The sequence below is a fragment of the Ailuropoda melanoleuca genome, chromosome 7, assembly GCF_002007445.2.
Source record: "Ailuropoda melanoleuca isolate Jingjing chromosome 7, ASM200744v2, whole genome shotgun sequence".
In the NCBI taxonomy this organism is placed as follows: Eukaryota; Metazoa; Chordata; class Mammalia; order Carnivora; family Ursidae; genus Ailuropoda; species Ailuropoda melanoleuca.
In genome coordinates, this window is record NC_048224.1 from 15,998,753 (window position 1) to 16,023,172 (window position 24,420).

Here is a 24,420-nt window from a genome sequence, read left to right on the forward strand (position 1 = left end):
TCAGATGTGTCTAAATTTTACAGTTCTATTTTTATCCATGGAGATCTTTCATAAAAATCAATGCTAAAAAGATTACAAAAGCAAAACAGTACTCCAACCTGGTCCACAATTGAGGTCTAATACCTGGGCACACAGAATTCTTCTTTTTTTTTTTTTAAGATTTTATTTATTTATTTGACAGAGAGACAGCCAGCGAGAGAGGGAACACAAGCAGGGGGAGTGGGAGAAGAAGAAGCAGGCTCACAGCAGAGGAGCCCGATGTGGGGCTCCATGTGGGGCTCGATCCCAGACCGCCAGGATCACGCCCTGAGCGGAAGGCAGACACTTAACGACCTCACCGCTTAGGCGCCTCAGGGCACACAGAATTCTAATACAGTTAATATCGTGCACTCTGGAGCCATACTGCATGCCTTCTAATTCTAGCTCTGCCATTTCCTGTATCTTTGGGCCAGTAACTTAAACTCCCCTGTGTAGCAGTTTCTTGTCTGTAAAATGGGAGAAATTTGACTTACCTACAACCTCAGAGTTTGAGAACTTGAGAGAAAGAATGCAGATTGCTTACAACAGTGCCCGGCACAAAGAAAACGCTTCCAGGTGATGCTGATACAACCACTTCTATGCCATATGCCTTTGCCATCTGATTAATGTTATTGTAACATCTCATGTAAAAGAAGGAATTTTGATTCAGGAGCCTTTGTAGACGTAGATGTGTGGAGGAAGGGAGATGAGAGGGGGGAGTCCGATTTTTTTTCTGTTCTGATCCTTCCAAAGCACAAGCTAAAAGCTACAAACCTAAGTGAACACTTTCTTTTTCAATATGCCTTGTCCATTTTTCCCCTCGTAATGGCTTAAAATGGTTCCCAGGCACACGCATGTAATTAAAATTCATTATCTTAAAAGACTGCTTTAGGAAACCCCATAATGAAATCTGCTATCATCCCTTTTTTATGGATAGATATAATTACAACCTAATAGGCATCATTTAATCAAGACTTAACAATTAGGTTCTTAAATCCAAAACTTGATTATTTTCTTCCTTGAAATGTGCACAAAATTTTCTCCCAGGTGGTGGTCATGTAAAGTGAAAGGCAGAAGAACTATTAAAACCCTTATCATAATGGCCTTCTGAATTGCTAATTAATATCCAATTATGACAGGCATAATCTGAAAGTAGAGACCCTAACACAACCTAACACAATCTCATAACATTTTTATTTAAATATGTTCACCTATGTCTCCAAACAACTGCCCACAAAAAGCCCAAAACTTAAAAGTTATACCTAACTCTCACCTACTGCTCCTAGACAGAAAACAAAGTCATCAGCAACAGCATCCAACCCTTTCCCTGGTTCTCACGTCACCAAATCAGATTGCTAAAGGAGAAAAGCAACCCTATGTTTACATCCCATCCCACATTTCTGGATATAAAAAACCACCGACTCTGAGAAGTGACAAGCTTTCCTAAGACCCTCAGAGTCAAATCGGCACTAGGACCCAGGTCTTCCCCAGCACAAAAGAAGATTTTGTACTCTACCTTCACCCCACAATATGGGGAGTGGGGAAAACAAATATTTTTTGAGGGTCTACATTTTCAAGTCTGATCCCTGTGCCTCGAACCTCTAATTACAATATCTAGCCCCATTTCCAGCTAAGTAAGATTAATTCTTAGTCACTGATGCTTAATAGTAACCCCTGCTACTCCCAGCAGCCAACATCCTAGTTTGAAAGGGATGCAGATCACTAATTAATGCCTCATCTATTGAGAGCCCGTAATTGCCTTACCACACCCAAGTCCCCTCTGGCTAGACTAAGCTGCTTTACAGACCTACTACACCAAACAGGAGACACACAATTGGGCCAAAAATCTATTAAAGAATTAGAAAATCCTGAAAGGGCTCTATTTATCACTGAAAAGAGAAATCTAAGCTCTTTGGTGTTTCATTCTCTTTCCTTTCCCAAAAGCTGTGAGATGTCTTCCCACAAATCTAACCCAAGCCCTTGCCTTTAACTTAGTTGTCCAACAGCTCTATGGTTCAGAGGACAGATGTGATCTTCATGAAAGAGTCAAAGGATTCTAAATATTGTAGAAACAGAGACTTAAAGTCAAATACTTTCTCCCAAAATAACGTCATCAACATCAGGGAGTATTTTCAGTCTTCCAAAAAATTCCAATTCAGGACAGAAAAAAGAAAATAGCTACTGTTTTTGAGAGTTTACTACAGCACCCCACTCAACCTTTCCTCATGGGTATCACTCTCATTTTGTAGAAACTATAAGGCATAGAGAGGCTGAGAGACTTGAATAAGGACCCTGAATTCCTAATCTCCCGTGTAACAATCAAGTTCTAAACCAGAAGAGAGTTCCTATTTCTTTCTCTCAACTTACCTAATACTGGCAGGTGTCACCAGGTTGTCAGCTCCTAAGGGCCACTTCAAACCAGAGATGGTACAGCCCGAGAGCAGCTCTGCTAAACCAGAAAGAGCCAAGGGCCACACGCTTCAGCAACACAGGTCAATCTGTAACCTCTAGTACAAGTTCACCCCCTGCCTCTCCTCTCAACCAAGAAAAATGAAGTGGACCGCAGCCCCATTCGCTCTCTTAAAAAAACTAAAATGAAATTTTAAGAGCCGTTCAAAGGATGTAATCTTTACTACTGTTAACTGGTAGTCTAAGCAGTAGGAAAATGGAAAGCCACTTGAGATTCCGTACTGCTTTCTCTGAGTGCAGTATCAGTACGGAATCCCTCCCAGCAAATGATCCTACAAAATTAGAAAAACTCAACTTATTTAAAATAAGTTACCGTAAAAGTTTAAAACTAAATTTTAAAATTTAGTTTGCGGAAGCATATGATGTTTGACATTCTTATTCAAATACTAATTTAGATCTGTCTTCTCTCAATATGGGTGCCTTCAAGGACAAGGAATATGCTTTTTAAATCTCCTCACAGGATCTCATCCTCATTTATTAAACAGAAGCCACAGGAAAACTGACATTAACATCCTCTTCTTCCAAGAGCACCTCATTTGGGCTTTTCAGATCAAAAACACATTACAAACCGACAAGCCTTACTGCTGGACCCAATTTCAAGCCTAAATATTGTGAACTGTATAGCAACCTTTCCTTTCTTCCATTTTTACTTCCCACTTCAATTTGGAGCTGGATAACACAGAGTTGCCCTGCACACTTTCTATCTCAAAACAGCCCTTTGCCTTTAGAGATACCCTTACCCAGAAACATCTCTAAGTATAAAATATAAAAGCCCAAAAGAAATATAAAAGCAGCGAAAGTGGAAAGAGGCTCAAATTTTATTTTTAACTGACTCTTGCCTTATTTCTTTTAAACTAAGCAGAAATTTTTTCCTCAGATCGAAGATTTCATTTTTTACAACCACAAGTGATTTCCAAAATAAAAAAGTGATTAACGTTCTTAATCTTGAATTTTGTGTTCAAAGGAAATAAAAGTTTTACTGTCATTCAATATTAAATTCTGTGTACAAGGAACTATCAGAATATAAAAGTGTCTTCTTTGTCATCAAGGGCTTCAGAGTTTCCAGAGCAGTAAGTTTCTCACAACCTGAAACTCCAAAATACCAAGAATTCTCACCACCACCCAGGAGAGGTATCCTAACGAAGGAACATTTGTTTTAAATAGAAATCAACATCATTAAGAATGCTAGACACCACTGGTGTGGATATTTCTTGACCAGGTATGGCATATGAAGGTCTCAATACTTGACAACATAATGTTCAGGAATTTGTTATCCAAATTAAAATGCAGAAAAGGACTAAAGCAAATCTGAAACTTAGAAGAAGTTAGTGCTATCAGAATATTAAATAAACGTGGAATCATACACAGAAAAATGAATGGGCACCTTCTCACCACCAGCAACCCCATTTTGCAATTTAAGAGGGAAAGGATTACTGGGGCATTTTCTTCTCCCAACAAACAAAGCAACCTGCAACGGATAGACAAGGAAAGCGCTGCCTGGCCTCGGTAGTCTGGATGACATCTCACCTTACCCACCTAATCCTATGACTACTTGGCAGGGGAGGAGGGGTGTGAATGCAGTGGAAGGTTTAAAAAAAAAAAGAAAATAGTGCAGGTGTGTTCAACAGCTGACAAAAGAGGTTATGATTCTATATACACCCATGGTACCGTTTAGTCAATTTCTATTTAAGAAACAAACTGGGACAATGATTCCAATGTACGAAAAAGAAGATGCCTTAAGTGAACTACTCCAAGGTGCATTTTTAGCACATGTGACCTTCCAAAGTGCTCCAAACTGTGCGTTATGTAGATGTGTGGGCATGTGCATATTTACAGAAAGTGTTGAGAGCACTATAAAAACAACAACAAAAACAACACGTGACTAAATCATAAAATGTTAGTGCTGCAAGGGACTTCTAGCCCACGGCCTCAATTTTTAGGTAAGGAAAATAAGAACCAAGACTTGGACCAAATTGTTAAAACTTCACAACACTGAGGTCCTTCAATCCCAGCAAAATCTCACACTTAATTATCCTCTAATTCCATGCCTTTATTCTTAAATTTACACTTCCCCTGGAAAGATGACTGTCTATACCTCTTCCCTATAACACTGATTCTAGGAGCGCCTGGGTGGCTCAGTCGTTAAGCATCTGCCTTCAGCTCAGGGTGTGATCCAAGTCCTAGGATCAAGCCCCACATCAGGTTCCTCCGCTGGGAGCCTGCTTCTTCTTCCACTCCTCCTGCCTGTGTTCGCTCTCCCGCTGGATGTCTCTCTGTCAAATAAATAAATGAAATCTAAAAAAAAAACAAAACACTGATTCTAAATTCTTCTAGGGCTCAAATGAGCCTTGCCCTATTTCTTCCAGGCAGGCAATTAATACAACCCAGGGGTTCTCAAATTGTGGCCTGGGAGCCCTAAAGGTCCCTAAGACCTTTTCACAGATCCAGGAGGAGAAAACAGTACCTTTTTCTCATTCATGCTCTCATTAATGTACAAGAGAGCTTTCCAAAGGTTACATGACGTGTGGCATCTGCTTCTGATTTAGTCCGGTGCAACAGGACAATACAGCTAACTTCTAAGCCACACAGTAAAGAGACGAAAGAATGTAAAACCATGCCACACTTATCATTATTTTTCTTTAAAAAAAAAAAAAATACATATCCTTCATCTTTAAAACGTTATTTTTTTTAAAGATTTATTTATTTGCGGGGCGCCTGGGTGGCACAGCGGTTAAGCGTCTGCCTTCGGCTCAGGGCGTGATCCCGGCATTATGGGTTCGAGCCCCATCAGGCTCCTCCGCTATGAGCCTGCTTCTTCCTCTCCCACTCCCCCTGCTTGTGTTCCCCTCTCTCGCTGGCTGTCTCTATCTCTGTCGAATAAATAAATAAAATCTTTAAAAAAAAAAAAATAAATAAAAAAAAAAAATAAAGATTTATTTATTTGAGAGAGAGAGAACAAGTGGGAGGGGCAGAGGGAGAGAGAGAATCCGAAGCTGACTCCACACTGAGCAGGGAGCCCAATGAGGGGCTTGATCCCACAACACAGAGATCAGACCTGAGCTGAAACCAAGAGTCGCATGCTCAACTGAGTACAACCACCCAGGCGTCCCTTTAAAAGGTTCTTTTTGTTAATATGTTATCAGTTTATTATTTTTTGAACTAAAAAATAGTTGTAAACCTTCTCAACTTAGTTTCTAACAAAGATTAATAGACATAACCTAAACAAACAAAAGTTCTTTTGAGTTCTCAATAATTCAATCTATAAAGGAGTCCTAAGACCAAAAAGTTTGAGAAACACTGGTCTCACTGCTAAATAAGCTTTCTTTTTTTAAAGGAATTTATAGTAAATTCCTTTAGCACGTATGGATGAACTTCAGAAAAGCTTCCTATTCCTCTTCCCACCTTCAAAGGGATGTTCCTCCAGCCCTGGACAACGTAAACTACCTCTTATGCCCAGTACTTTTTAAATCACGTCAACTTCCTTTAATAGGGAATTTTTATAAACCCACAATACGGAAGCCATGATTATACCTTTATATTCTGGTTCTCAGTAAAGACACTTGATAAAGCAACATAAATGATGTTATGAACGTTACAATGATCTCCTAAAGAGAGTCCCTAGGATGCCAAGAAGTGGTTTTTCATTTGGTCAATTCCAACACAGGCAGAAAATCATGTTCTGTTTTCGTACTGCTTCTATCCTGTTGGCCCCTGTCCTTTACTTCAGCTTTCCTCACACCAAGCCAACCCTACAAAATTATCCCCCATCTGATTTCTCTCAAGGCTTCTCTCTACCATCCCCTTGCTATGAAGGTTTCATAATGCCCTTCACCATACAAATGGAAACATCCTGGCCTGGGTTTCAAGACCCTCTAGAAAACCCAACCATCCTCCAAAAGTCAAATGATTTCCTCAGTATGCTAGGCGTACCTCACGTGTAATCCCCCTCTTTTCCTCCTAGAAAAAAAAAGTAGTCTCCCTCTCCTATATAAAATCCCCCTTCGAGTGCCACTCACATTTACCTACTTTCCCAACTACAACTGCAGCCCTCACCAAACCCACAATCCCATACTCAACGCCTCACGTTTCCTGCCTGTGGGCTGTCGGCCGGACAAACAACTGGAGGACAGCATCCATATGCTACTACTTCTGAACTCCCAGAGTCCTCGCACAACACAGGCACCAAACGCTACTGAACGGTTTAGATGCAGATATTAAAACTTTATTAAAATGCTCTGAAAAATACAAGGGGGATTATCTTTTGAATTAGTAATTATGTGTCAATATTTTTGCGAATTAAAAAATATATGGGTGATGCAAAAAGATCATAACTGCTAAACCATATAAAATGAAAGATATAAGTCTTTAATTCTTCCAACCCATACCCCAGAGATTAACAGTTTCATTAGCAATTTGAACACTGTCAAAATGAAGACAAATGTATACTAGCACAGATGAGGAAAGCAAATACTCTAATACATACAGAGATAAATCTTTCTTTGCACCTTGCTTTTTACACTGAAATACCAGCACACAGAAAATTCTTTCTTTATAGATGACTATAAGAGACCTGTTATTTAATTAACCAATTAATTGTTCTAATTTAACCAATTCCCTCCTGATAAACATTCCAGGGTTTTGAGATTTCAAACAATGCTTGCAACAAATAACTTATACAAGAGAGCTAAAATATAAATTTAAGAATAGCAATTGCTGGTTCACAGTCTATTTGCATTTTTAATTATACTAATTGCTGCCAAAAAGCCCTCTAAAAACTTATCAATTTGTAATCCCTCCAAGGCATCTCCTGCATTTTAAAAATGAAACTGAAATAATGCAGCAGTGTAAAAGAAAAGGGCTTGGGAGAAGGAAAGAAAAGCCAAGAACCAGCCATGGGTCCAGAGCCCCCAACCACTGTCACTATTCAAAAGACATTAAGTAACACATTTTTAACATTAGCTCCGCTTGTATAAAATCAGGGTATTGGTCGATATTGTGAGTAAGGGCCCCTCCAGCTCTAACATTCTCTGCGTCCTTGAATTTGCTATATGTAAGAAACACACATTAAATACGAAGACAAAAGCCTCCTTCTCTTGTGCTGCCCAGAACTAAACAAACAAGTGCTGGGAAGTCAAACTGCCGCACTGGGAAAGTAAATGCTCTGATAAAACCCCTGCTAGGAATTTAAAAATGGAACTGAGATGGAGACTGGAGGAAATGGCTACCTAAGAGGAAAGGTAAAAACCATTTCAAAAACAAACAAAAAAAGGATTATTCTAATCATTTGAGGGTTTTCCTAGTTCAGGACAAGCTGCATCTCAGTAGAAGAAATACAGCTAAATGGCTATCACAAGCAAGGACCAAAGCAACCTGAAGGCTACTAATTAATAAAAAGTCACAAACATCCTTTTCAAGTGTACCATCTGAAAAAAATGATGATAACAGGAGATAGGATTTGCTAAGCTAAATAAAAGCCTTCATTAGCAAGAAGTGACAGGATCACAACCCTGCTGCTGATAAACTGCCAACACACCGGAGGCCTCCAAAGAAGGGCTGCCCATTTAACATATTGCTGCTTTAAAATGAGTTGCTTTAGAACAAACAGTTCTATGTCACGGCATCACAGATGGAGCTGCTGCTGTACCCTGAACTGCGTGTGCACTTGTGGGGGCCAAGGGCATACCACAGGAGTATCCAGCACAGTAACCCTTCCTAAGGTTAGCCTTCCATGATGAGAGCATCCACCTTACACTCAACTTCTCGGTTTGCTTCCAGAAAGACTCAGTGTTGAGCAGAAAGCAGCCATTCTCCAACAGCCAGAGGAGGTTTCACACTGCTATTAAATGATTGGCCCAGCAGTCATCCCTAGAGCCTGCCTCCTTAATCCCAGCAAACACAGCTTCTCAGTCCAGTCCTGAAGCAGTGATAGTTTTTTAATATAGCATGCTTTAAAGCTGTATAAAACAGGTCATAAATACATGTAGAAGGCACAGTCTCAGCCTAGCCAGAGCGGTTAAAGAAGCATCCCCCAGACCTTTCCCTGTGTGGTCCAAGTAAACTGTTAAAGTCACCAGCTCGGAGACTGAAAATAGACACAGCGAAATCTTAATTAATCATGGGGATGGATGAAGAGAAGAGCACTGTGAATACAGAAGTCATCTTAAAATATTAAATTATCTATTATCTAGCACTTAATTACTGTTGTATAGTAATAAATAATGTTCACTTAAAAACATCAAAACACTCAGTTTACACATTAAAAATTATTAAGTCCAGTTGGTAAAATATGTATGTTATATAGGGCACCTTCGCAGTAGACAGGGTACCAAGGCAGAGCATACCACTAAGACACACACACACACACACACACACACACACACACACACAAAATCTTGTACACAGTGCTTACCTTCAGCATGTGTAATTCTATAATTTTAATCTTGATATTAGTAAAATAGGACCTACTACAGCCAAGGAACACAGTTGCAAGACTAGATCACTGACATCAAGGTACTGCCAATTTAGTTGAAAACAACATTTAAGAAGTGTCCCAGAAGTACAAACTTTGTGTGTGTGTGTGTGTGTGTGTAAACTAATTCAAGGAGCCATTAAGAACAGACCAGATACCAAGGGCAGTGAGGGAGTTGTCACCCCAATCCTCCTCCCCTTAACTCTCAACCGACTACTCAAGTAATGCCTGAAGAAGCATTAGAATTCTCCTCTCCTGAACTGAAACTTGTCTTACTTCTCTCCAAATTCCATCAAGAATGAAGGCTATTGTATATATTTTCAATGGCTTCGTTCTGCACCTATGGAAAAAGGGACTAAAATCTGAAAGCTTTAATAAGATTCAACAAGAAAAAAATGCTATAGGAGCCAAATTACACAATTCTACCAACTACCAAGGATTGCCTTCCAAAAAACCACATAATATTAAAAACAAGCAGAAACAGCTGTTTTGGCCATCAGATTCCACCTCTCTGAGAACTAAGGAGTTAAAAATATATTCTAATAAATCCAATAAGCAGGTAAGATACTATTTTAAAATACCATGTCATAAATTCACTGTACTGTTCCATTCTGATCATCTGTGTGTGGATGAGGAAACTGAGCCACATGGAGAATTTGTTTCCTCTTCATTTTCTTTAACTCTTTTTTCCTTGTCTTTTTTTGAATCCTTAGAGCAATCTCCCAGACTCTACCAATCTCTTACAAACATACAGAGCCCTTTAGAACTAAGGGACTGCCCAAAAGTCACTCGGGTCACTTCCAAGGAAGTGTTTATTCAATACATTTCTTTGTAGAAACCTTAAAGACAACTGCCTAAGCCTCTGCCATTCCAACAAATGTTTTAAAGACAATTCCAAATTAATATGGTATTTGTTTTTAGTTTAAATATAAATGAATACAGGAAGGAACACAGTATTGTGAAGAACGTGGGGGTGTGTCAAGATCTGGCAGAGAAAGGATTCTATAAATTTTATTCATAAACTAACCAAACGAATCAATGATAAACTACAATTTTGAGTTAGTATAGGACTTGAGGCAAGCAAAAAACTTAACAGACACTCCTCTTTAGTTTTTACCATTTCAATCAATATATTGGAAAAACACTACCAAAAAAATACTGATAAATTATACTTCAAAAATCAGGGAGCATTTTTTCAAACCCATGAGTGAAGGAATAAAGGATACAGACAACGCAGATCTCACTGCTGGAGCTGGCATTCATTGTATAGTTTTTAGTGTGAAAGCTACTTAGTTATTATTGTCCTAAAGAGAACATTAAAATGTGTTTCTCAGCTGTTAAGAAAAAAAAAAAATTGCCAGATCTATAGTGGAATACAAGCGTGGCTGAAGGGATCAGATCCAGGATCCAATATGCACCATGAATCTACCAGAGAAAAGAAGATTCAACTTTAAAACCCTTTTCTGATATACTAATGTCCATCAATTAAAAACTAAAAAGCCTGCCTTTGTGTGAGTACTGCAAGAAGAGGGTAGACAGGAGGAAAGATAAAATTACAAATGAACTTGCCTGAATATTCCACACTACCTTAGGAGCCCCAGAGGCTTTCCCTTCATAGAACAAATCACCATTACAAACAATAACTTCTAGAACTTCAACATGTGTCCCCTTGAATAAGCGCTAAGTTTTATGTCAGCAAAGACTATATAGTGTTTACCACTATATCTCAGTACATAAGAGTGTGTGATATACAGTATGAATACAAATACTAAATTAATTTTTGCATAGAAACCAAGAAATGACTACATATAGAGGCTAGAAAAATAATTGTTTTTAAACTACCACAGGGCAGAAAAGGTTGATCAACATTCAAAAAAGTGAGGGGTGAGCAATCAAACACAGCAAAATACCATTAAGATCAGGAGGTTAGGCAAAATATAAATATAAAAATGTAAATCCTATCAAAGTGTCGTCTAGAGAAAAGTTTGAAATTTAAAAGAAGCCATTAATAAAAACTAGATTTTGCCAAAAAAAGTATACTGAATTTTCAAATACTCACCAAATTTGCTTCATTTTGTTAGACAGTAACACGGAAGTACTTACGGAGACTGGAGAAGAGAAAGGATAATGAAAAGCTCCTATGGAGAAATCCCCACAAAACTCCTTAGGGAAACTGAAATAAAATACACCCAAGACAAGTCCCTGGATCTCTGTAGGTCTCTGAATTTCTTAGAGAACTGGGGAACTATAGAAACATTTTACTCAAAACCTTTGGTAGTCTAGGCCAACTTAAAAGAGAGAAAAAAACACAAAAAACCAACAACACAAATTAAAGGGAAGTGGTACATATTCATCAAAATCATAGTTTAATACTGTAGTGTCCTATAACTTAAAATGCTGTAAAAAGCTATTCAGGGGCGCCTGGGTGGCACAGCGGTTAAACGTCTGCCTTCAGCTCAGGGCGTGATCCCAGCGTTATGGGATCAAGCCCCACATCAGGCTCTTCCGCTATGAGCCTGCTTCTTCCTCTCCCACTCCCCCTGCTTGTGTTCCCTCTCTCGCTGGCTGTCTCCATCTCTGTAGAATAAATAAATAAAATCTTTAAAAAGAAAAAAAAAAAAGCTATTCAGCTTTGAAGTCTAAAGACCTATCTTAATTTGTTTCATCTTGTGATGCCCTAAATTATGGCTCAACAGTAAGGAGCATCCTTGGCAGGACTGCACTTTCTACTTTTTGCTGTGTCTATTGCCTATTAAGCTAATTTTACACCAGAGACACCTGCTTGTAATGTAGGGACAATTTGATCATTTTATTGTTTTAGGCTTACACCAGCTTCCCAGAGCACAAATACTTATAATCTACAAGGAGTAAACTACAGGGATAAGAAACCAAAGAACATGTTAATGCACAGCTACATCAGCTCCTCAATTCTAAGACATCATAGAAAGATGCACCACTAACTTCACAGCTTTGAGAAAAATAAAAATCACTACATTAAGCAGACGTATTTACGAGACTCAAAAACAATGAAAAAAATTAACTAAGACTTGAATATGTCAATTGTTAAAGCAATAGTTTTTACTAATATTTTCTTGTAGTAATTAAAATCTTAATAAGATCACCTGTCATTTGTGGCTTACCTAGAGATGCAAATAAAATTTTCTCAAGTGCCAGTAAGTTTCAAGTACTGCATTATCTCACTTTTACTGTAAATTATCTTCTATATTCCAAACTTTGAATTCAAGTGAATTAATTCAACAAATGTTTCCTAAGTTTCTGCTACAAACAAGTAGCATCCGTGATGCAAGAGATAAAGTAAAAATAAAATAATCTCTTTTCTAGGGAAGACCAAAGGATTATCTTGAACCTACAATCTTCTCCATCCTCCCTCCAACCAATTTTTCTGATAGTTAAGTTGGAGAAACCAGGTGAATCAAGAATAAACTTTACTGGGTGGATATTTTCTTGATTCAAGTTTGGACATCATACATCCTATTGAACACCTGACCTGCAACTATTTTTCTCAGAACAAAAATAATGGTGCTTCTAAAAGCCCACCAGATTTGGAAAACACTAGTTTCAGAAACTTAACAAGTTGAAGGAATAGCCCTTACAGATTCTCTACTACAATGAGCCAGGGTTATATGAATGTCACTTTCACTGGGAATAGAACATACAGCATTTCGATCTTTTTTCCTGATTTTAGCAGCATCCAAAAATAAGTTGGGAGACAGTGTCTTCGCTCCTTTGCTTATAGAAAATAACCAATCCATACTTCATATGCTTCCAAAAAGTAATCCTCCAAGTCAAGACTGCCAGGTTGCATCAGGAAGACATCAGCCTGTGATGGAACCCTTCCAAAAGTCACCTAGCCACAAACCTAAAATAATGCAAGGTCAGAATCCTCACTCTGGGGAAATGCTGGGGGTGCTACAGGGACCAGAGTGAAGCTTTTAAAACAAAAAAAGATAATAGCTCCACCACCAAGGAACTTAACACAATAAAGCCTGGGGATGAGATACAGCGGCTGAGCGGCCTCTTGGATCTGACTCTCTGGCCGTAGGCATCTTAAACTACAACCAGCAGAATTCCGAAAGACAGAAAAAACATTCTGGAGTTCATGAAAAAGGTACTGAACTAAGAGTCACAGACCTAGGGTCCTACTTCCCCACTGGGTAGGTTGAATCCTTAGGCAAAGCACCTAACCTCTGAGCCTCATTTTCCTCATCTATAAAGTGAATGTCCTCAGGGAGCTGTGGTAAGGCTCCGGAAGAACAGGTTACGTTGGGCACCATCACTGTAACTAGCGGAAATGCTCTCATCTCCTGGTTCCATCATTTTGGGTGGTGTACCACCTTCAGTTACTGTTTTTCTGTCCTAATAGGTCAGCAACTAAAAGCAGGCAGCTCCTTGCTGCCCCCTCCCAATACACTGCCAAGTGACTGTCCAATACAAGGTTGGTTACTCTAATTGCATTCTCAAGAAGCAATAATTTAGAAGTTACTTTAGAAGTTGTACAAAAGGGGGTGGGGATGCCTGGGTGGCTCAGTGCGGTTAAGTGTCCCCTTCTTGATCTCAGCTCAGGTCTTGATCTCAGGGTTAGAGTTCAAGCACCAGACTGGGATCCATACTTGGGGTGGAGCCTACTTTAAAAAAGAAAAAAAAGTAGTTGTACAAAAGGGAGAAAGCATTTAGCCATTCTTCTCGAGATCACAAACTATGCTGTTCACCCTCAAATCAAACTATGCCCCCTTTTGTCTACAAAATAATACCCATAAGTTGGCCAAACTCTTTTTTAAAAGTCCAAGAAGAAAGAATACGTATTATACCCAAATAGCTAGTTTCAACTGAGGGACTGAACCTCTCCACAAAACCAAGGAGATGAAGCAGCATGTAAAAGGCTGTTTAGGTCACCTTTCAGAAGAAAAAAAGAAAAGTAACATAAATGCCAGTAATGCAGAAAAGCAACAGAAAGACCTGGGAACACCAAGAACTGGCAAGAGAAGGCTACAACCAGTAGTCTTGAGAACCCATGATCCTGGCAGATATGGTCTTAGACATGAAGAAGACTCAAGGAAAAGGTGATCAGTGCGGTTAAAAGCATTTAAGTTTCTGACCTGTTACTTGCTTTCTACTACTGGAACCATACTAAGAGGAAGGAGCCAAAGAAACATCTTAACCTTATGACTTTTTCCTAGGTGTTTTCAAAAAAAAAAAAAAAAAAAGTTATTTTTTGATGTTGGCACATCATGCTGTGGAGAGAAGACTATGGGGGGAAAGGCTGGGGGCTTCATGTTGCCACGCGCGTGCGTACACATGCACACACGTGCCTGGGATTGTTCTTCTGGGACAACCGCAGAATTAAGACAGTCACAGTAGCATCTCTGTCCAGCCACAACTTAAAACTTGGCAGGTTCTGCACTGCATAAATATTCTTCACCAGTGACTGGGCTCCTGGCAAACCAGGAAATACGCATACCACAAGAGAGAACCAAAAGAAACAAAAATGACATGGGAGGAAGTGAGGAGAAGAGGGAGACACAAAACTAAATATACACACAAAACAGACCAAGAAAAGCTACACACTTCCTGTCCCCAAAGCCATATGCAGCAACCTGGCCATAACCCTAATGCCCAGACTCCCTTTTCTCAATTCCTCAAACACTATTAAACTCCCAGGGAGAGGGGAGCAGTCTTTTAAATTATTGTTTTCTGCCTCAGCTCCTTAAGCAGACAGACCAAATATGAGAACAAGGATGCTTTATAAACCTTCTCTAAAGTTCTTTCAGTATCTAGCACTTAGTAATACCATGTGACAAAATAATAAATACTATACAATCTTCCTGGCTTCTGAGCACAGTCCCAATACGAAAAACTTGAAAACTTTTTAAAATCCTTTAACAAAACTAAAAAAACTTTAGATGAATTTGGGTAAGATCTAGATGCCAAGTTAACCACAGCCCACCTATACCAAAGCCCTTCTTGCCGTAGTACAGGAGTAAGCTCCATCACAATGATTTTCAACCTTTAGGGAGAAAAACTTTTTTTTTTTCCCAATTCTCAATTCCTCACCCAAACCAACAACCAAGACACCCTAGAAGCCCCTCAACCAGATGATCCAGGGCACATCAAAATAAACAACATATTCATCTAAAAGAATCATATAATCAAGGAAAAGGACTGGTAATCTTGTTACCAAGAGTTCTAAGTGCCTCTCAAAAGTAAATTCAAAGGGTCACCTGGGTGGCTCAGTCGGTTAAGCGTCTGCCTTTGGCTCAGGTCATGATACCAGGGTCCTGGGATTGAGCCCCGCACTGGGAATCCCTGCTCAGCAGGGAGTCTGCTTCTCTGTCTCCCTTTACCCTTCCCCCTGACCATGCGGGCTCTTGTGCATGCTCTCTCCCCGCCCCCAATAAATAAATAAAATCTTTAAAAAAAAAAAAGTTTAAAAAAAAATTTAAAAAAAAAGTTCAGAATACACCTATAAATTTATTCAAAACTATATACACAGTTAATTCAAAATTAGTTTTTTTTAAATAAGCATATACTTTTACTCACATCCCAAGTATATAGGGGGGAAAAAACTGGCTGGGCTGGAGGCTGCACCAATTTTTAAAACTGCCAGCATCACACTCCTGTTATTCAGAAGGGTTTTCCTAAGATTCAATAAAGGGACATATTCCAATTCTTCGTTATGACTGGCCTACCTCAAGTGGCTGCCAGGACAGCAGGGCTTTACAGGCATTGTACTGTCCTCACATGCTCCATCAGTGCTAGGTTGATCAAATAGATCTTTGTATCTGTTTGCCAGGCTGAACAAAAAGTTAACTAGAAATGTAAGTGTGTCAAGTTACCAAAAGGAAGGCTCTACACTCACATTTTTCTACCTACTTATCATTCATCTGCATTCATCTCACTAGACATTAACACACACCAAAGTTGCTCTCTGCTATTCAGATTGTGCTATTATGCTAATTACAGCATTGGTCCAAACATGATACATGGAGCCCCTTTCTACTTCTGCTGGTGCATCAGCCTGCTCTATTGCACACATGGGAGAAAGCTCTACTGAAGCTGTCCTGCTGTTTCTATGGACGGGCAGAAAAGGCTGAAAGCTGAAAAAAAATAACAAGGGGAAGAGGAGAGACAAACAGCACACATAAACCTCACACCTGGTAACCTCTCATATCAGCTCTTTTTTACTGCAATCTGAAGGGAGAATGTCTTTTCTAAGCTGACACCATCAGCAATGCAGTTAGCAGGTGGGCCACAGGCCTCTTTTAAACAGCTCATAACATCCTGTTAGTTTTCGCAGCACCAAAGCAACTTCTGCTGACCCCAAAGCATGTGAACGAATACAAGCAGGTGACCAGCAGGAAGAAATTCCCACTCCCAGTAGGGCAGGTCTAAAATCCCAGGAAAAGGGGGGAAAGGTAAGATCAACTGCTAGAAGTACATCTTATGAAGGAAGGAGAAAGTCTCTTTAGACCAGAGATTAAATGAGACCACAAATATTTATACGGCGCGATCTAACATAATTTAAATATTTACAAACACAATCAAAAGAATATGAAATCTTAAGTACTACTGCCTTTGTCTTTATATTTGAGTAAACTTTTTACTTCCCATAGCCTTAGGAGCCGTCACAAAGTCATAACTCAAATGCCCACAAAGGCCAGACAGTAATTCATTCCGAAGTAAAACAAATCACACTCCATATAAAGGATGCAGTTGACAAATATGAGCCCTGTGTTGCTCCACCCTTCTAACTTTTCAAGAAACATGAAATATGGTTTTAGATCTTAATATGATATTTCCCAGCACCTAAATCAAAATTTCACTACTTTTTTAAAAAAAAATGTTTTAGGCCAGTGGCATCTAGGTGGCTCAGTCGGTTGGGCATCTCACTCTTGGTTTTAGCTGGGGTCATGATCTTAGGATTGTGGTATCGGGCCCATGTCAGGCTCTATGCTCAGCTCAGTCAGCTTGAGATTCTCTCCTCCCTCTGCCCCTTCCCCACACGCACACTTGCTCTCAAATAAATAAATTCTTTGGGGGGAAAAAAAGGTTTAGGCCAAATGAAACAACTACAGACCATATGCAACCTCTGGCCATCGTTTGGGACTGATGGCAGGAACTATTTGTCCATGGATACCCATTTCTCCTTTTTGTCCTCTAACAGCAATTCACTTGGTCACAGAAGATATTCTTCAGTGAGTAAAATATAACAAAATGCTTAAGAGCTAATGGAAAGGTGCAAGCCAAATTAAAAAATAAAGAGACAAGTGACTAGGTTGAACCTGACCCAGAATTGCCAGGCTAGAGGTAGACTACCATAGGGCTCAGAAGCATAGACAGGTGACTAAGGGACAGAGGGCTAGCACAGAGGTGTCAAAGAGAAGAGAGGAAGGCTGTGGGTAGATCAACTTCCTTGCAGAGACTAGGGTGGGGAATAATGAAAGTCAAAAGCACTGATGACCTAGTATTTGGGAAAAGTCCATGAGTCATTCACAGCCATAGACCACAAAGGGCCCCAGGGGTTTGGACAAAATAAGCCAGCAACCAGTAAGCAGCACCTAAGGGAAAGAAAGCGGTGTTGAGTAAACTCATATGGAAAGAGACCTTAACCTGGGAATAGGTTATAAAGTTGCTCACCCTATAATAAACTCTGTATGTGTAAAACAGCCTAGCTAGCTCTGCAATAATGGTGGGGGATCCTCACATCACCAGAGGTGCCTCCCCTACAGAAGCAGCATCAGTGAGATTTTTAAAAAACTGACTTTCAAAAGTAGCTCAGAGTAAACTCAAGATCAAGTACAATCAGTTTCAGGAATATTTTCCTAACCTTACACAATTCACTGAATTTATTTTCAAATACACGGTGATTTATTTGCTTTGAGAAATACCTCGTGTACTTCTGATACATACATGACGCCCAAAGAATAAAAAAGTGTTAAACATCCTTTAAAAACTGAACAAGTGAACAATTTCCAATAACTTACTTGACAGGGCATCCATCAATGACTTTTCACTTACGGTGGTGAGAACGTATAGAAACAAACAGGGGGAAAAAAGTATTTCTATGTAGGGGCGCCTGGGTGGCACAGCGGTTAAGCGTCTGCCTTCGGCTCAGGGCGTGATCCCGGCGTTATGGGAGAGCCCCACGTCAGGCTCCTCTGCTTATGAGCCTGCTTCTTCCTCTCCCACTCCCCCTGCTTGTGTTCCCTCTCTCGCTGGCTATCTCTGTCGAATAAATAAATAAAATCTTTAAAAAAAAAAAAAAAAAAAAAAAAAAAAAAAGTATTTCTATGTAAACTCCATTTTGTGATGCAGAGGAACAGATCCTTGATAAGAGATTAAACCAAAGTCAAATCAGAAAAATAGGGACTGATTATTTTGATTTAAATGCTTAAATTTAAAAATCTGATTTCTCATTGAAAAAAAGATGGATTATTTAAATTAAGACATTTATATTCCTGGAATGTTAGCTGGCTAAATTCTCATAATTTCACATGTAATTTTTTAACATTATTTATATTTTCCAGAAAAAAAATGCATTTGAAACTTCCCTTCCAAATGCCATCATCATAGATATATTTATACCTATTTCCATACTGAAATGTTCAAAGCCACAATTCTCTCAAAACCTCCCTGCAGTTTGGGAATTTTCTATTTCTCCATGGCAGAAATATGCACTATATGATGGTAAGTTGTAAAGAATCACTAAAAATTATGGTTCATAATACAGCACTGAAGCCCAGAGATATAAAACTAATCAATGGGAACCACCGATTACCACCTTTCCAATTCAGTAAACACTGTCAATCCACTGCCAAAAAATCTCATACTTCAGTATGCTCCCATCATCACCTCGTCCTTGAGATATGGAGGGTAAGGTTTTATTTTCAAAAAGCTTAAGAAACCGAGGACGTAAGTAATTGAATCAAAGACCAGACAACGGAAACTTCAGGCTTCCAGCCTATAGCATATTCCACCTGGCTCTGCTAAATTAAGAATTTCTACTTAAGTGACAAAACCTACTGAGGCAAGACAACTCAGTAGCTAAACTGGCAGCACTGCGCTCACCACAAGACCTTACATGTATAATACTTGTTTACAAAATCAGAATGGATTTTAAAACAAACTATGAGGCGACAAGGAAGCTTAGAGTCAGCCTTCAATGAAAAGCCCACATTGCTAAGGCTACAGCAGGTAAGAACTGATCCGAATGACTTCCCCCTGCCCTCACCAGTATTCGAAGTCCTATTTTCCAAACAGAACCTTATTTTAACCTTCTTGAATCCTGAGGGCTAGATGGTAAAAACTGTATGGAAATTTCAGTGTATGTACATTTCTCTAGGGAGAGAGGGCCCACAGCCTTCTTCAGATGCTCAAAGAGACTCAACTCGATATTAACAAGAAATTTCAGTTTTAGAGGAATTCAATAACAAAGACAGAGGAAAGCTGAGAATCCCTATTCTCACAAAGAAATAAAACTAGTCAAGAAAACGTCTAATAAAGCCTGAAGTGAGTTTGACCACTGCTAACTAAAAAGCAAAATGAAATAAAACAAAAACCTATCCTATAAGGTTAATCTGCTTGATATTTATGAAAATATGGATTTTTGTGACATTCTATTAATACAGCCTTTAAAGTTGCTGCAATCATCTCTGGTAACAAACAGCCTAAAAACACAAAAATTCTGTAGGAAAAGAAAAGCTAGTCATGTAGAATAGAAGTTTCTTTTTTATGAGAATGACTCCTTTAAATCAAAGGAAAAGGCTGGTATGAATCTATCATTATTAGATTAGACAAGGAAAAAACATACAGATACTCCCCTACCTAGGAGTTCAAAACTTATCTGATCTAAACCAAAACCTTTAACATGTTAAAACAAAACAAAAACTATCATTTTACTTTGTCTCACAATAAATAAGCCTATTGAGAAAAACTGTCAATTTTTCCCCCAAATAATCTCTAAAAATAGGAAAGGGGGGTTTGCCTGTCAAACGTTATTTGCCATACATTTTCAGTCAAACCGACATAGTGGAAATTAGATATGGAAACAACACACAAGCACTACAAAAGTGCAAGTTTAAAAAAAGAAAAAAAGTTACTTGCAATTAATAAGGCAACCTCCAAATTGGTTTAGTTTTAATCTCCTGCCACCTATGCCTATGACCGTGGTTATTTTACCTATCCCACTCCTTCCCAAAGCACCCATCCTTCTCTGTATGAAGATTTATTACAAGGAAAACCGGTATGTCATCACTCAAAACTATTCAGCAACACTCAAAGGGGAAATATACAGTTAAGAGTATCAATGAAATTGATGCACTCAAAACCTAACCCGTAAGTCTGAGAAAAAAATACCTTTACCAGAAGTAGATATTTTAATGTAGCCCCATCTTTCGACAGGTAGCACTGGTATTAAAGGAGAAGATGTCTACAGGAATGAACTTCCTACAGAGTTACAGAAGAGTCGCCTTTTGTTTGTTTTATACAAAATAAAAAGCTAGAGATATAGAAAGTCATACTCTCTTAAAAAAATTCTGTGATCTAAAATTAAAATTATGATAGGCCTCATGCATGCTGAAAGCCAAATCTGTTTTCTTGTTAGTGAAACGTTTCCTACATATTCCATAAAACCGCCACAGCATTTTACTATACTAATTCCTATTTTTAGTTCAGATTCCAAAAGTTACCGATGCTATTTAAACCATAATAAAATGTATATCTTTTAATACACAAAAGCCTTAAAACAAATTATTGCCTTTCAAGCTTAAGCACCTTCTATTTCTGCTTAGATTTCTATTACTTAAGAAGAAAAATCAACTAAGATTGCAAACCGATTAGTATCTAAAATCAAACAGAACTTAAATTTTCTTCCCAAATTAAAAACATATAAAACAATGAGTTTGGCATTAAAGTACACAACATGTGGGTTCTGTGAGTAACGAGAACCAGTGAAGACTTCCACATCTGTAAAATGAAACTGGCCAAAGCAAATGAATATTCTGTGTGTCTAATGTCCTCTATAGAGTTAATTCGAGAGTTGGGTGTGGCATCACCAGGGCATAAGGCGTTAAAACAGTTCTATAACATATTAGCATAAAACAGCAGTATTGCCAGCTAAAAATATTAACAAATGATTAAGACTCTAACCAGGATAAACTACATAATCTGTGGACTCCAGTGTAAAATGAAAGTAGAGGGTTCCCTTGTTCAAAAATTTAAGAATTTCAAGGGAGAATGGTTAAGACTGCACAGGTTATATGACCATAAAGCAGTTCTGCTTCCAACCAAGTACTCATGCTTAAAAACAAAACAAAACTTCAAATGTGGTAGCTTAATGTGATTATTGACCTTCCAGCTGAATAAAATAAGAAAGAGCTGGTTTTCCACAGGGTGGCATACCACCCAGGCCCCATACTACCTCACCCATACAGCCCCAATGCCATCAAAAAATAAATAACCTGACAGGGATAAGTACCATGGATCTCCAGCCTCCCTTATTTCCAAATAAACATTACTGGTGACAATAGTGGCAAAAAGAATGTGTTATGGTGGCTTTAGTAAGACTTCAAATGAGAGCTAAAGAATGGACCCTACCATGCAGACTGATCTATCAAAAAGGTAAACAGTAAAATCAGTCTAAAAAAAAGATGCTATTTTGGAATATCCAGTCCTTTGGGGAAAAAAGGACATGAAGAGTAATGTGCCACTGTGGTGTTCTTGTGTCATGCTAACACCTGAAAAGTACCCCAGGTTTAAAAAAAATTTGTTTTTTCCCATCAAAGAAAGGTTGATCCCAGTTTAAAAGTCAGGGAATTCTGGATGGTTTTGTTGTGTTCTTAAAATCTGGAACTTGCTTCTAGAATAAAATCAAGAAAGGGGGGGGGATGGAAAGGAGTATTTTTAAAAATTATAATGTCAACCAGAAAAGCATAGAAGGCTAGAATGGCTAGAAGTGGTAATAAGGATTCAGCCAGGAATATCTGTTTGTACACAAAAATCCAAAAGGGTGGATTAAGGAATAAGGTAGTAGAAATGTCACTTAGAGCACTGCTGTTCCATATCTCCCCAGGAGATAGATCAAAACAAAAAGTGCAAAACCCAGGAAGAAAAGGACCTTGTTTCTCTGGTGAAGAAGCATTAACCAGAACCAACCAACCAACCCTGCCCACCCGTCCCCCCAAAAAAACAAAAAAGGAACTCTTAACTCATGCATTCTTAGCCTAGAAAATAGGGTTTGGTAGTAAATAACAGGCCTGGCCTACACTTACCCGTTTGGGGGCACCTGTTTTATTCCAGGAGCTTTCCCTAAAACTAAAATTCTCTTCAACCGCAGGAACAGTGTGTACAGCTTAAAAGAGTTGACCTGATTCCTAAGAACAAACACTATACATTGAAGGAAACACGTAGAGAAAATGGGGGGCCTTAAATGCCTTACGCTTTGAAGGGTAAACAAAAAACCTCATTCCCCGAAAGGTGGCAGCACCAAGTTACCCAAATAGGCAATAAGGGGCCAGTTTGATCAAACACAAAAACATTCTCGCAACAACAACAAAAAAAGCAGAGAAATCACATCAAACTGGTTGTAATGTTTCTTCATAATTTAATTTTTCCTACCCCACCCCAGGCATTACTTTCCAGACAGGTTTTCTTCTTGCCCTTTCCCTTTCCTCCCCCATTTCCAAAGGAACTTTCTCTAAGTATGCACACACACCCTCACCTGAGCAGTATTAAATCATCATTCCTACAAACCTCTCATAAAGAATAACCCAAAAACAAATGCAGTAATGTTCCAGTCCATCCAGTGAAACAGTCACCATTTCTAGACCCAAAGGTCCAGATATGAAAGTAGATCAAGGAAAGCTTTTCTACCCACTCACCAAAATGGAGACTCCAGGTCAGCTTCCACAAGAAAGAGCGTGCTTAGCACAAATGAAAAATTCAAAGGACTCTGGGGGAACGGTTCTTGAGAAGATTCTCTTCAAGGGCAACTAACCAGTAATTCAAACTGATTTTTTAAGGAGATGGGGAAATCATGCCCCAACTGGTATTTGAGCGGTTTTAAATGGACTTATTTGTCATAAGTTCGGGGCTGAGGTACATTTTAATGAAGACAGAATTATTACAGGTAGGTCCACCAAAAAAAATAAGTTTCGAAAAACTCTTTGTCCTTGTCAGAGGTATATTCACTTGGCATTGCTAAGCACCATTCTTTGGGGAGGGAATGAAAGAGAATAGATAACTGGGAACAAGTCCTCCTTTCTCACATTCTGAGAAAATGTAGGGAGAAGACAGGAGATGAAATTTTTATCATAAAGATGATCTTTTTAAACGAACACTATTTTAAATGACCATCTGGACAGCTACAACTCCGTGCTCACAGCTCACATCTAGAGACAAGGTTTTGCGCCCCGGCCCTCCAGGATAACAACTAGGCTTTTAAGGCAACGCTGTGGAAAGACTGCCTGGTGCTCATTGTCAAAACCACTGGAGGAGCACCTGCTGGTGAACCGATGTTGGTCCCCGCGAGACCACCGATCACACCACTGCACGCACACTGGTCCGTGCACGGGGGCCGCAACTGGCCGGCACTCCCGGCCGAGCTGAAGGCACAGCTGCCGCAACCTACCCGAGCGAGCCAAAGCCCGGAGTCCGCCTCGCCCGGCGGCCCGGCTCTGCCTGCCCGGCGATTCCCGCCCAGCGCACTGCTCGCGCGCAAACCCAGGATGCCACCGCGAGCTGCGACCTCGCGCGGCTGCGCCCGGCCTCACCTAATACCGCGCAAGAGAGCGAGCGGCCCGGGGGATCCTCGCTGCTCTGCCCTGGCCGCCCCCAGTCCCATGCCACCTCCGCACACTGCGTGGCCGCCCCAAGTCTCCAGACGCCCCAGAAGCTCCAAGGACCACGCGCGAGGAGGCGCCGTACCAAGTGGGCACGCCACCAGACACCATCCGACTGGAGAACCCAGTGCACACAGCCTCCCACAGGCGGGGCTGCCAGTCCGCCACAGGAATGCTGCCCTTTTTCTAGAAAAGCCCCCAACCCCCGCTTTCCCTCCAAAGCACTCACCTGCGTCTCGGCGCAGTTCTCCTCGCGCTACACGCGGCCGTACCCGGGCACGTCCAGGCCTGAGCACGCTGCCTGGCGCGACTGGCCCCGCTCGGCTCCCGCCGCCCCCAACCAGCTTGTGCCCACAGGAGGGGCGGTGCCACCTCCCGAAGCGCCCAATTCCCTCTACTCCCGCCGCAAGGAGCCGAGCTCTAGGAACTTCGCGTGCACAACCTCCGCCACCCCCACCGGCGTTCCCGCCCGAGGCCAGACTAGGGCTCCCACCAAACGGAGGCCGGACTCCGCTCGGCGCCGCGGCGCCGTGGACAGCCCTTAGCCTCGGCGTCCAAAACAGACCCGAGGCCAGGAGCCGCGTGCCCGCCCTCCTCGCCCCCCCGCCG

At 40.2% G+C, this 24,420-nt stretch overlaps 1 protein-coding gene across 11 annotated transcripts in view; it reads right to left on the reverse strand.

The window, feature by feature from the left end:
* The window catches only part of ELAVL2 (ELAV like RNA binding protein 2), a 140,211-nt gene that overhangs the window by 111,266 nt on the left and 4,525 nt on the right, over positions 1-24,420 (reverse strand). For 3 of the 11 annotated variants that reach the window (XM_034663989.1, XM_034663987.1, XM_034663983.1), the window contains exon 1: positions 24,041-24,325. The exons of 5 other annotated variants lie outside the window; for them this stretch is intronic. The gene's annotated coding sequence lies outside the window, so the exon portion shown is untranslated. Of the gene's footprint in view, positions 1-24,040; positions 24,327-24,420 lie in introns of those variants that run through there. 3 more of the 11 variants (XM_034663986.1, XM_034663982.1, XM_011221889.3) reach the window with 2 other exon arrangements.